The sequence below is a fragment of the Schistocerca piceifrons genome, chromosome 3 (genome assembly GCF_021461385.2).
Source record: "Schistocerca piceifrons isolate TAMUIC-IGC-003096 chromosome 3, iqSchPice1.1, whole genome shotgun sequence".
Classification (NCBI taxonomy): Eukaryota; Metazoa; Arthropoda; class Insecta; order Orthoptera; family Acrididae; genus Schistocerca; species Schistocerca piceifrons.
This window is the reverse complement of record NC_060140.1, coordinates 65499603-65510999: the sequence shown is the minus strand read 5'-3', so window position 1 is coordinate 65510999 and position 11397 is coordinate 65499603.

Genomic DNA, 11397 nt, shown 5'->3' with positions numbered 1-11397 from the left:
GTCACAAACGTCAGCAGACATCGAAAAGGCTCAGACGCTGATTTCGGACTACCGGGGACTATCGCTGAGGACATTGACATCAGTATTGAACGTCAGCGAGCGAACAATGCAGTGGACGGCAGAAGAGGACCTCATTTAGACAAAAACTGGCTATCCGACAACGTTGATATGTTTTGGTGGAAGGAATTCTAGCAACGGAATATCCCCGATTTGAGCCCCTCAATTACTATGCTTGGAGCATAGTCGACAGAGTTACCAATAAGACGAGGCACCCAAATGTCACACCTCTATACACCGCTATCGAAGCAACATTCGCAAATATAGAAAGTGCTGTTTTGAAGAGGGCTTGCGAACGCTTCAGGACAAGATTGGAGGTGGTCAGTGCGACTTAAGGGTGCTATATCAAGTAATGTTACTTTTGATAGGTACCACTACTTACAAGTAAAAGGATTTTTATTTTCATTTGTATTCAATTTTAATAGATTTGCCTTTAAAAAACGTTTCATTTATCCGAATTTAAGCGAAGCACCTTGTACATAGAAAGAACTAGTACAATGTAATACAGAAGTTAAGTGAAAGAGATACACAATGCGATGAACCGAAATGACACTCTCATTCAAAGACAAAATAAAATGGCTCTGAGCACTATGGGACTTAACATCTGAGGTCATCAGACCCCTAGAACTTAGAACTACTTAAACCTTACAAAGCTAAGGACATCACACACATCCATGCCCGAGGCAGGATTCGAACCTGCGACCGTAGCAGTCGCGCTGTTCCGGACTGAAGCGCCTAGAACCGCTCTGCTACCGAGGCCTTGACCACACTGGGGTTCATGATGGTCCTCTGGACTCCGCGAACTGGAAGATGTACCTCTTAATACGGCGTGTGATGACGATAGGTGGGAATTTGTGCTCTCCAATGTTCTCTCACGCTGCCCACAAGGTTGCTTAGCAGTTCTTGTGATAGGGCGTTCCTCCACCAACAATACAAAAACTGCTGGATTGTCACTGACGGATAGCGTAATGTTGCTTCCCAGTCTTTCAGAAAAAGTAATGTCCGCCCCTGGTAGCTGAGTGGTCAGCGCGACGGAATGTCATACCTAACGGCCCGGGTTCGATTCCCGGCTGGGTCGGAGATTTTCTCCGCTCAGGGACTGGGTGTTATGTTGTCCTTATAGTCATCATTTCAACCGCACCGACGCGCAAGTCACCGAAGTAGCGTCAAGTCGGAACAGTTGCACCCGGCGAATGGTCAACCCGACGTGAGGCCCCAGCCACACCGCATTTAATTAGCAAAAGAAATAACTCTTTTGGCGAAAGCAATTAGAATTAATGAGAACGCCACTGCGAGGAATTGCATCAGCAGCCGCAGGCCGGGTGCTACGTTGTGGCGAGATGTGGATTAGAAAAAGAAACCCACTGCGAGGTTAGGCTCACTGCGCAACGCGCCGGCAATGACTGGAGCCGGCAGGTCTACATCAAACCAAGACGAGTCTCTTGCTACGGGTGACGCCACTGGGTGTCAGATTTCAAAGAAAAAGACGCGCCTCTGAGCGATATAAATTAATCTGAATTTTTAGCCAAAGGCACTCTTGCCACCACAGTCCACACCATCACGACAGTGCCATGCCGAATGGCGAGATGACTGCGCCTCGTCAGCAGCTGCCACGTGGTACGAGACTGGGCCACACTCCCACTGCCAGCACTTAGTTCCTCGTGGGACCTGGTGCCACGCCTGCACAGCTGCATCAACTTGCTGTCTGTGGCTGCTGCCACCGGCACTGAATATCCTCTAGGGACCGACTGCCACCACAGCGCCAGTCGCTGGCCGACTCCTGCCAGGGACCCGCGGGTCGGATACCACACTCGGCTGTCTGCCCACACTGCCGCAGTGTACGTGTGCGGAGCCGAAGGGTTGTCCCAGGCAACGTCGCCCATTTAGCAGTCAGGGCTGCTGTTAAAGTATAGATTTTTATCCAAAAAGGAATCGATATACATCGGCATTAGTTTCTCCACCGACATATCGATATGAAAATAGCAATGTCGAGTGCCGATAATTTTATTTTTTGTTATTTTTTCACAATTTTCGGTACATTTTTAAAGTTGTTTTATTGAACTTACAGTGGAACACAATTTTAGTGTCATTGCGTGAAAGAGTTTTACTACCTATTGAGCTTTCACCACGTCTAGTCTTTTTCTATGACTGTGTGAAACAAGTATATGTGGCACAAAGAAGTCCGATTTCACTGGGGTGTGGCGGTGTGAATAGAATAACAAGATTTCTAATGTGGAGAAACAGAACGCCAGTCGCGTTAAAAAAAGCAGTTTTTAACGCAAGTAGCATGCTACTTCTTACCAACGACATTCTTCGAAAACAGTTCCTGAAAATGATGAACAAAAATCTAAATGACAAGATTGGGTTTGCGGTGACGCGTGAGGGAAAATGCTGATGTTCAAAATGGTTCAAATGGCTCTGAGCACTAAAGGACTTAAAATCTGAGGTCATCAGTCCCCTAAAACTTAGAACTACTTAAATCTAACTAACATGAGGACATCACATACATGCATGCCCGAGGCAGCATTAGAACCTGCGACGGCATCGGTCGCCTGGTTCCAGACTGAAGCACCTATAGCCGCTCGGCCACAGCGGTCGGTTGATGCTGATGCAGTCGGTTCTTGGCGCTACCAACAGAAACTGCAACGTTTAGCTCCACCACGCTGTTTTGACACTATAACTGTTACGTCACTTGAGTAAGCAGAAATGGAAAAAAAAAAACAGGAAGTCGACATGAAGTCTTCCGGGCAAATCAGATATTTGAGGAAACCGAACGACGGACTCATCGTGTCCCTTGCATGCAGTTACCATTCTTAGAAAAAACGTTATCGGAAAGCGTGAACGTACATCGTTTTCCTTTCAGCTCTTGCCCTAAGTGCGATAGATAGCCTGGTAGTTTGTTAATATCAATAATTCAAAAATCGCATTTATTGTTATTATACCGCCAACCGGTTTCAATCCGACGTAGGGGTCATCTTGTGGGCGTTTACACCACTGGTCGACTGCTGGTGATGTCACTCCTGTCTACATAACGACTACTCATACTCATCGCTGCTCCTCTTCACAACCATGTCGTCCAAAAATGCTAGTTTGTTGATGTGCAGAATATCTAACAATAAATCAATACTTAAATATACAGCTGTAAAACCGGCAGTGTATATAGAATGGGTATCCACTACTTTTATTGCCCGATCTATCGAGATTTTTTCCTTCGATATATCGATGTTTCTCGATATATATGACCCTAAAATGGTATTTCGTTCAGTATCGATACATCATAATTCCAATATTTCTAAGGACGTCAACAGTCTAAGTAGCAGTCGGAAGCCACTGACGTCACAACTACTAAAAGGCGTGTATGTAGCAGCCTCTCACGACGACAGAAGCCGCCCAACCTGTACACCAGCGCTGGTCAGGGTCAACCGAGTGAGTTGTGTTTCACCTCGCCGAGTCACGACAAGTATGTACGAAGATTGAATAGAGCATTGTTTACTGTCGGCAGTTCTTGCAGTGGACCCTCACGCCGGTGGCCGCTTTCACTCCACCCTGCCGGTGCAGCTGCACTCTTGAATGTGCACGTGCTGCAGTACACCTTGCCAATGCGTCCCACGTGGACTCGATGCGATTTAAGTCATGAGAACGGACAGGCCAGTCGTTTCGCCGAATGTCCTCCGGTTCCAAAAGCTCCTCGACATGTGCTGATCGATATCGTTGTGTATTCTCATCCATAAAAATTAAGTTGGGACCGAATTCACCCATAAAAAGATGCGCATGCAGAAGGAGTTCAGTGTCACAAACATGTGGAGAGCAGTGCACTTATTCAACATTTCTTTTTTTTTAATTCAAAAAATGGTCCAGATGGCTCTGAGCACTATGGAACTTAACATCTGAGGTCATCAGTGCCCTAGAACTTAGAACTACTTAAACCTAACCAAAGGACGTCACACACATCCATGCCCGGGTCAGGATTCAAACTTGCGACCGTAGCACTCACGCGGTTCCGGACTGAAGCGACGAGAACCGCTCGGCCACCGTGGCTGGCTTCTTTTTTTTTTTTTTTTTAAGAAACGTTTATTCAACGTCGTGGACCCACTCTCCACAACACCTGTACCACCAAAATGATCATATTTGACAAATGTTGTTGAGTGCATCATGTGTTACCACCTCTCGCCATACAAGGGTACGTCAATCATTGTCAGACATGATCTGTAATATTTCTTTCTATGTATGGTGCAGGTTTCATCGACCTATGTATCTTTTTTTTCACACCTTTGTATTCTCTAGCTCTCTAGGACAGTTTGGTTTTTCCCCCTCTGTACAGTGCGTTCACTGTCACATAATTGGTTTGTTTTGTGAATGACGTCTTCAACTCCCCCCCCCCCCCCCTCCACAGACACACACACACACACACACACACACACACCGTACTCTTGAAGCAGGAAGGTCACTTGTTACATGCCAATCATATGGTCACGTTTTCATTACCTGTGTGGCCATAGTAAATGGTATGTGCCTTAGGAGAACTAGTTGGAGGAGAGAAAGGGAAAAGCAGAAAGCAGAGGTCGAGGGGTTGAAGGGGAGAGAGCATTCCTTAGGAAAAGGAAGGATGGAGGCTGAAAAAGGTAGGATTGTGTAATGTGGTCACAGGTCATGTAGGTACTCAACCCAGAGCTCAATTCGTAGCAGGAGTGGCCACTGCCTCCCTACATCCTTCAGTCTTAGATATTCCGCATTTTCCGTGCCATTCAATTCTCCACCAGTCACGAATTTCATATCCTTCAGGCTCGAATTTATTTGGGACACGAATGTCGTGGTTGACTGCGTGATCGTCGAGGTGTCAGAGCGTCATTTGAATCTGGCTATGGATAAGGCAGCGAATGCAGGCCGAGAAGGACTAACGAGAGTCGGAAGGAAAGCGGGCAGCAGGGTGGATCCTCCGGCGCCCTCGTTTCTGAAGAGTGAACAAAACAAGCTCTGCCTTCAGTACGAGCTTATCAATGCATACGGCGCTGCACAAAAGGCCAGGGGAAACGAGACGGCGCGATTATTCGATAAGGGCTGACGTGCGAGCGCAGCCTTTTGTGGCTCCGAGGCGCTGTCAGCCGGACAGAGGGTCCGGAAGCGACGCCCGGCGCTGCAGAACAAAGAACACCGACCCACTTACACACTGCGGCGATGACCACCTCCAACTGCGGCTACACGGCTCGTCTATGTGGAGTCTTTCATTAACGCTTTATCTGGGAGCCTTTATGCTGTAGGACTTATTTTATGCCCCGAGACAAATTCACAATTTCAGCAGTGGAACCTGAAAATGGTTGTTGTTTCGATCATCAGTACTGACGTTCTTGTGATGTAGTTCTCCTTTAGCGGCACAAAAGTGCATTCACTATGGAGTTCAATAAGTAGGGAAACAAGGGCACACAGAGTTACTCATATACCCCATTTGCCTTACACTTTCTGGCGTGGAAAGTGTCAGACTACGAAACATTATTTTGATACTTATTAAACTTTATACAGATGTTCGTCACTTAGGAGAGTCAAGCGAATAAACCGCCATTCCAATCCGAAATGATGTCCATCAGACGTAGGGCTGTCAACTATATCGCACATCCTGTAAAAAAATTTTAATTTGTTTATATTTTCCAGGTCACAAGTCGCACACTCTGAGGTGACTGACGGTAAACGTATAACTTCATCTATAACCTTCGCACATGCACATATGATGTCAACAGTAATGTTGAATGTCCTAATGCAGAATTTTAAAAATTAAAGATGGTGGATTGTCGGCAGTTTAAAAAATTCCGTACAAACACCCACTGCACTTGTACATTGTCAGCTTCTGGTGACAGAACTCTATTTAAGACTTCCTAATGGCTAGCGTCTAATACTTAACGCCAAATGCTGAATACCTGAGTCTAATGCATAACGCCTGAAGCATAATGCACAACGTGTGATACCTAACGCCAAATGCATAACGCATAACACATAATACCTAATAAAAATTTACTTCCTAGAGCACATTATAGCTCCAAAACTGTGGGAGAAACACCACATGTCGCGTGCAATAGCTAGCAATATATTTTCGAAAGCTGTGTTAATTTCTTTAAAACCTTTATCAGATTGTGTCTCCAAATTGTTCACTGTTTTCTTCTAGATAAAAAAAGGATTTAGACCTGACGTAAAATGTGGTACAGTGCAATAATATTCACGATATTATCAGCTGGTGATGTCAGTAATAATAAATATATTTAATTAGAAGTACGTTTTCAGACTTGTATGTATGATTTTTGTAAATGGTAAACTCCAACTTTGCCATTCACCATTCGTCCCTAACCTCTCACCTCTGGCTGTTCTCCATTCACAGTTCACTACTAACGTCCACAGTTTACCATATATATATATATATATATATATATATATATATATATATATATATATATATATATATATATGTGTGTGTGTGTGTGTGTGTCTACTCTACATGTGTACACGTACTCTGCAAGTCTCCGCATCGTGAATGTTGGTCGGTATGGTGTACCACTAATATTCATTGCCTCTCTTATTCCATTCACAAATGGAGCGAGGGACAAGTGGCTTACTATATGGCTCCGTCCAAGCCCTAGTTTCTCCTACCATATCTTTGCTGTCCTTTCGTGGCCATCAGCGAAATCGCTGTCCAGTCAACTGAAAATGGTTGTTCTCTAAATTTTCTCACTACTTTTCTTGAAAAGAATGTCTTTTTGCCACCAGGGATTCACATTTGAGTTCACTATGCAGCTCGGTAACTTGAATGCTGATCAAAACTACCAGTAACGTATCTGTCACCATGTCTCTGAATTGATTCATTGTCTTCCTTTAATCTGACCTGGATGGAATCCCATTCACTCGAGCAGCATTCAAGCAAATGTCGCAGTACCGTTATATATGCCGTCTCCTTGACAGAGTGAACATTCCCAATTAAACGAAATCGAGCATTCGACTTCCCTACTACCATTATGATATGCACTAAGTCATCTTGTTTGCTGCTACATCGCCGGCCGTTGTGGCCATGCGGTTCTAGGCGCTTCAGTCTGGAACCGCGCGACCGCTACGGTCGCAGGTTCGAATCCTGCCTGGGGCATGGATGTGTGTGATGTCCTTATGTTAGTTAGGTTTACGTAGTTCTAAGTTCTAGGGGACTGATGATCTCAGATGTTAAGTCCCATAGTGCTCAAAGCCATTTGAACCATTTCTTGCTGCTACATCCATAAATGAAGACAACAACCTGTATCATCAGCAAACAACCGTAAGCTGGTGCTCACCTTAGTCCATTATGACTGGTTAAATGTGAAATTCCTTGAATTCACCACCAACTGTCAAATATTTGTGTGTCTGTCTGTCTGTGTGTGTGTGTGTGTGTGTGTGTGTGTGTGCGTGTGTGTGTGTGTGTGTTTGGGTGGCAAATGCGTTTGCCATTTTACATGCACATGTCACTTTTACGGATCATATTATTACAACACATCGATTGCTGGGGCAGGAGGAGGCGGAAAGGGCTCTGGTATGTTTTTTATTTAGTGTTCATGCTAGGACAGTAAGGCGAGTTCCGCCATCTTGGACTTTTGATGAGTATATTATTACTACACTGTGAATGGCTGGAGAGAAGGCAAAGGGAGAGGATGGCGTGGGGAGGGGAGAGAGAAGTGGGGTGAGGCACCATCATATCACAAAGGTGAAGTCAGTGTCCTTGGTCACATGAAATAAACAAGTGGGCAAGAATGTACGCCAAGGTCATTTACCTAGGTAACAGATGTAAACAAAGTTATCTACACTACTGGCCATTAAAATTGCTACACCAAGAAGAAATGCAGATGATAAGCGGGTATTCATTGAACAAATATATTTTACTAGAACTGACATGTGATTACATTTTCACACAATTTGGGTGCATAGATCCTGGGAAATCAGTACGCAGAACAACCACCTCTGGACGTAATAACGGCCTTGATACGCATGGCCATTGAGTGAAACAGAGCTTGGATGGTGTGTACAGGTACAGGTAACACATGCAGCTTCAACACTAGTAGTGACTGTCTTATTGTGACGAGCCAGTTGCACGGCCACCATTGACCAGACGTATTCAATTGGTGAGAGATCTGAAGAATGTGCTGGCCAGGGCAGCAGTCGAGCGTTTTCTGTATCCAGAAAGGCCCGTCCAGGACCTTCAACATGAGGTCGTGCATTATCCTGCTGAAATGTAAAGTTTCGCAGGGATCGAATGAAGGGTAGAGCCACATGTCTTAACACATCTGAAATGTAACGTTCACTGTTAAAAGTGCCGTCAATGCGAACAAGAGGTGACCTAAACGTGTAACCAGTGGCACCCCATAACATCACACCGGGTGATACGCCAGTATGGCGATGACGAATACACGCTTCCAATGTGCGTTCATCGTGAAGTCACCAAACACGGATGCGACCATCATGATGCTGAAAATAGAACCTGGATTCATCCGAAAAAAATGACGATATGCCATTGGTGCACCAAGGTTCATCGTTGAGCATACAATCACAGGCGCTCCTGTCTGTGATGCAGCGTCAAGGGTAACCGCAGCCATAGTGTCCGAGCTGATAGTCTATGTTGCTGCAAACGTCGTCGCACTGTTCGTTCAGATGGTTGTTGTCTTGCAAACGTCCCCATCTGTTGACTCAGGGATCGAGACGTGGCTGCACGATCCGTTACAGCCATATGGATAAGATGCCTGTCATCTCGGCTGCTAGTGATACGAGGCCGTTGGGATCCAGCACGGCGTTCCGTATTACCCTCCTGAACCCACCGATTGCATATTCTGTTAACAGTCATTGGATCTCGACCAACGCGAGCAGCAATGTAGCGATGCGATAAACCGCCATCGCGATAGGCTATAATCCGACCTTTATCAAAGTGGGAAACGTGATGGTACGCATCTCTCCTCGTTACACGAGGCATCACAGCAACGTTTCACCAGGGAACGCCGTTCAACTGCTATTTGTGTGTGAGAAATCGGTTGGAAACTTTCCTCATGTCAGCACGTTGTAGGTGTCGCCACCGGCGCCAACCTTGCGTGAATGCTCTGAAAAGCTAATCATTTTCATATGACAGCATCTTCTTCCAGTCGGTTAAATTTCGCGTGTGTAGCACGTCATCTTCGTGGTGTGGTAATTTTAATGGCCAGTAGTGTAAAAAAAAGTCATACTACTTCTATCTTAAATGATAGTATTATCTGCGACCCCCGAGGGTATGTATGCACTGTTGTATTCGTAGCCGGTCGCTTGGAAACATTCTGCGATATAAAATGATGCAAGATGTATATGAAGGTATTCTGCTGCCTTGGAAGCATAATAATACGTGATGAACGAAGCAGGGGGGACGTAAAAAGCAAGCTAGTACAGACAAAGAGGTAATTCCTTCCGAAAGGAATTATATTAGCACCAAACAATGGCCTCAGTTTGAGGAAAATATTGAGAATGTATGTTTGAAGCACAGACTATATGGAATTGAATCGTAGGTTGGAAGCACGGAAAAGAAGGGAATGGAAGAAATTAAGACGTGATGTAGCAGAAAGATGTGGAAAATATTATATGTACTGAAAGGATAAGAAATTAGAAGGTTCTCCAAACGATAGTTCAGTAGAGGAACATACGCAAAAGGTTGACAAGAGGGACAAGTTGATAGGAAATATGTTAAGACAAGAGAGAATAACTTCCGTGGTATCAGAAAGAGCTGTAGACGGCGACAGATGTAAGGTAAGATAGAGATTGGAATATAACCACCAACGAAATGAGGCCGTTGTGTACAATATGAAGAGCTTGGTACAGGAGAGGTATTGGTAGAGATATGCATCAAACCAGTCTGAATGCTTAAGATCCAAAGAAAAAAATGTATGTGGCATGGAAGCAAACACCCTGCCAATGTAATCTTGAGGAATTTCTTGTCACGTAAAATCATATGTCGCATCAGTTCATGACGGTTTCTGGTTGAGTGCTTGTGTGAGATAGCACAATTTACCGCCGTATTCTAGACATATACTGTTTGTTGTTGTTGTGGTCTTCAGTCCTGAGACTGGTTTGATGCAGCTCTCCATGCTACTCTATCCTGTGCAAGCTTTTTCATCTCCCAGTACCTACTGCAACCTACATCATTCTGAATCTGCTTAGTGTATTCAACTCTTGGTCTCCCTCTACGATTTTTACCCTCCACGCTGCCCTCCAATACTAAATTGGTGATCCCTTGATGCCTCAGAACATGTCCTACCAACCGATCCCTTCTTCTGGTCAAGTTGTGCCACAAACTTCTCTTCTCCCCAATCCTATTCAATACTTCCTCATTAGTTATGTGATCTACCCATCTAATCTTCAGCATTCTTCTGTAGCACCACATTTCGAAAGTTTCTATTCTCTTCTTGTCCAAACTATTTATCGTCCATGTTTCACTTCCATACATGGCTACACTCCATACGAATACTTTCAGAAATGACTTCCTGACACTTAAATCTATACTGGATGTTAACAAATTTCTCTTCTTCAGAAACGCTTTCCTTGCCATTGCCAGCCTACATTTTATATCCTCTCTACTTCGACCATCATCAGTTATTTTGCTCCCCAAATAGCAAAACTACTTTACTACTTTAAGTGCCTCATTTCCTAATCTAATTCCCTCAGCATCACCCGAATTAATTAGACTACATTCCATTATCCTTGTTTTGCTTTTGTTGATGTTCATCTTATATCCTCCTTTCAAGACACTGTCCATTCCATTCAACTGCTCTTCCAAGTCCTTTGCTGTCTCTGACAGAATTACAATGTCATCGGCGAACCTCAAAGTTTTTATTTCTTCTCCATGAATATTAATACCTACTCCGAATTTTTCTTTTGTTTCCTTTACTGCTTGCTCAATATACAGATTGAACAACATCGGGGAGAGGCTGCAACCCTGTCTTACTCCCTTCCCAACCACTGCTTCCCTTTCATGTCCCTCGACTCTTATAACTGCCATCTGGTTTCTGTACAAATTGTAAATAGCCTTTCGCTCCCTGTAGTTTACCCCTGCCACCTTCAGAATTTGAAAGAGAGTATTCCAGTCAACATTGTCAAAAGCTTTCTCTAAGTCTACAAATGCTAGAAACGTAGGTTTGCCTTTCCTTAATCTTTCTTCTAAGATAAGTCGTAAGGTCAGTATTGCCTCACGTGTTCCAGTGTTTCTACGGAATCCAAACTGATCTTCCCCGAGGTTGGCTTCTACTAGTTTTTCCATTCGTCTGTAAAGAATTCGTGTTAGTATTTTGCAGCTGTGACTTATTAAGCTGATAGTTCGGTAATTTTCAC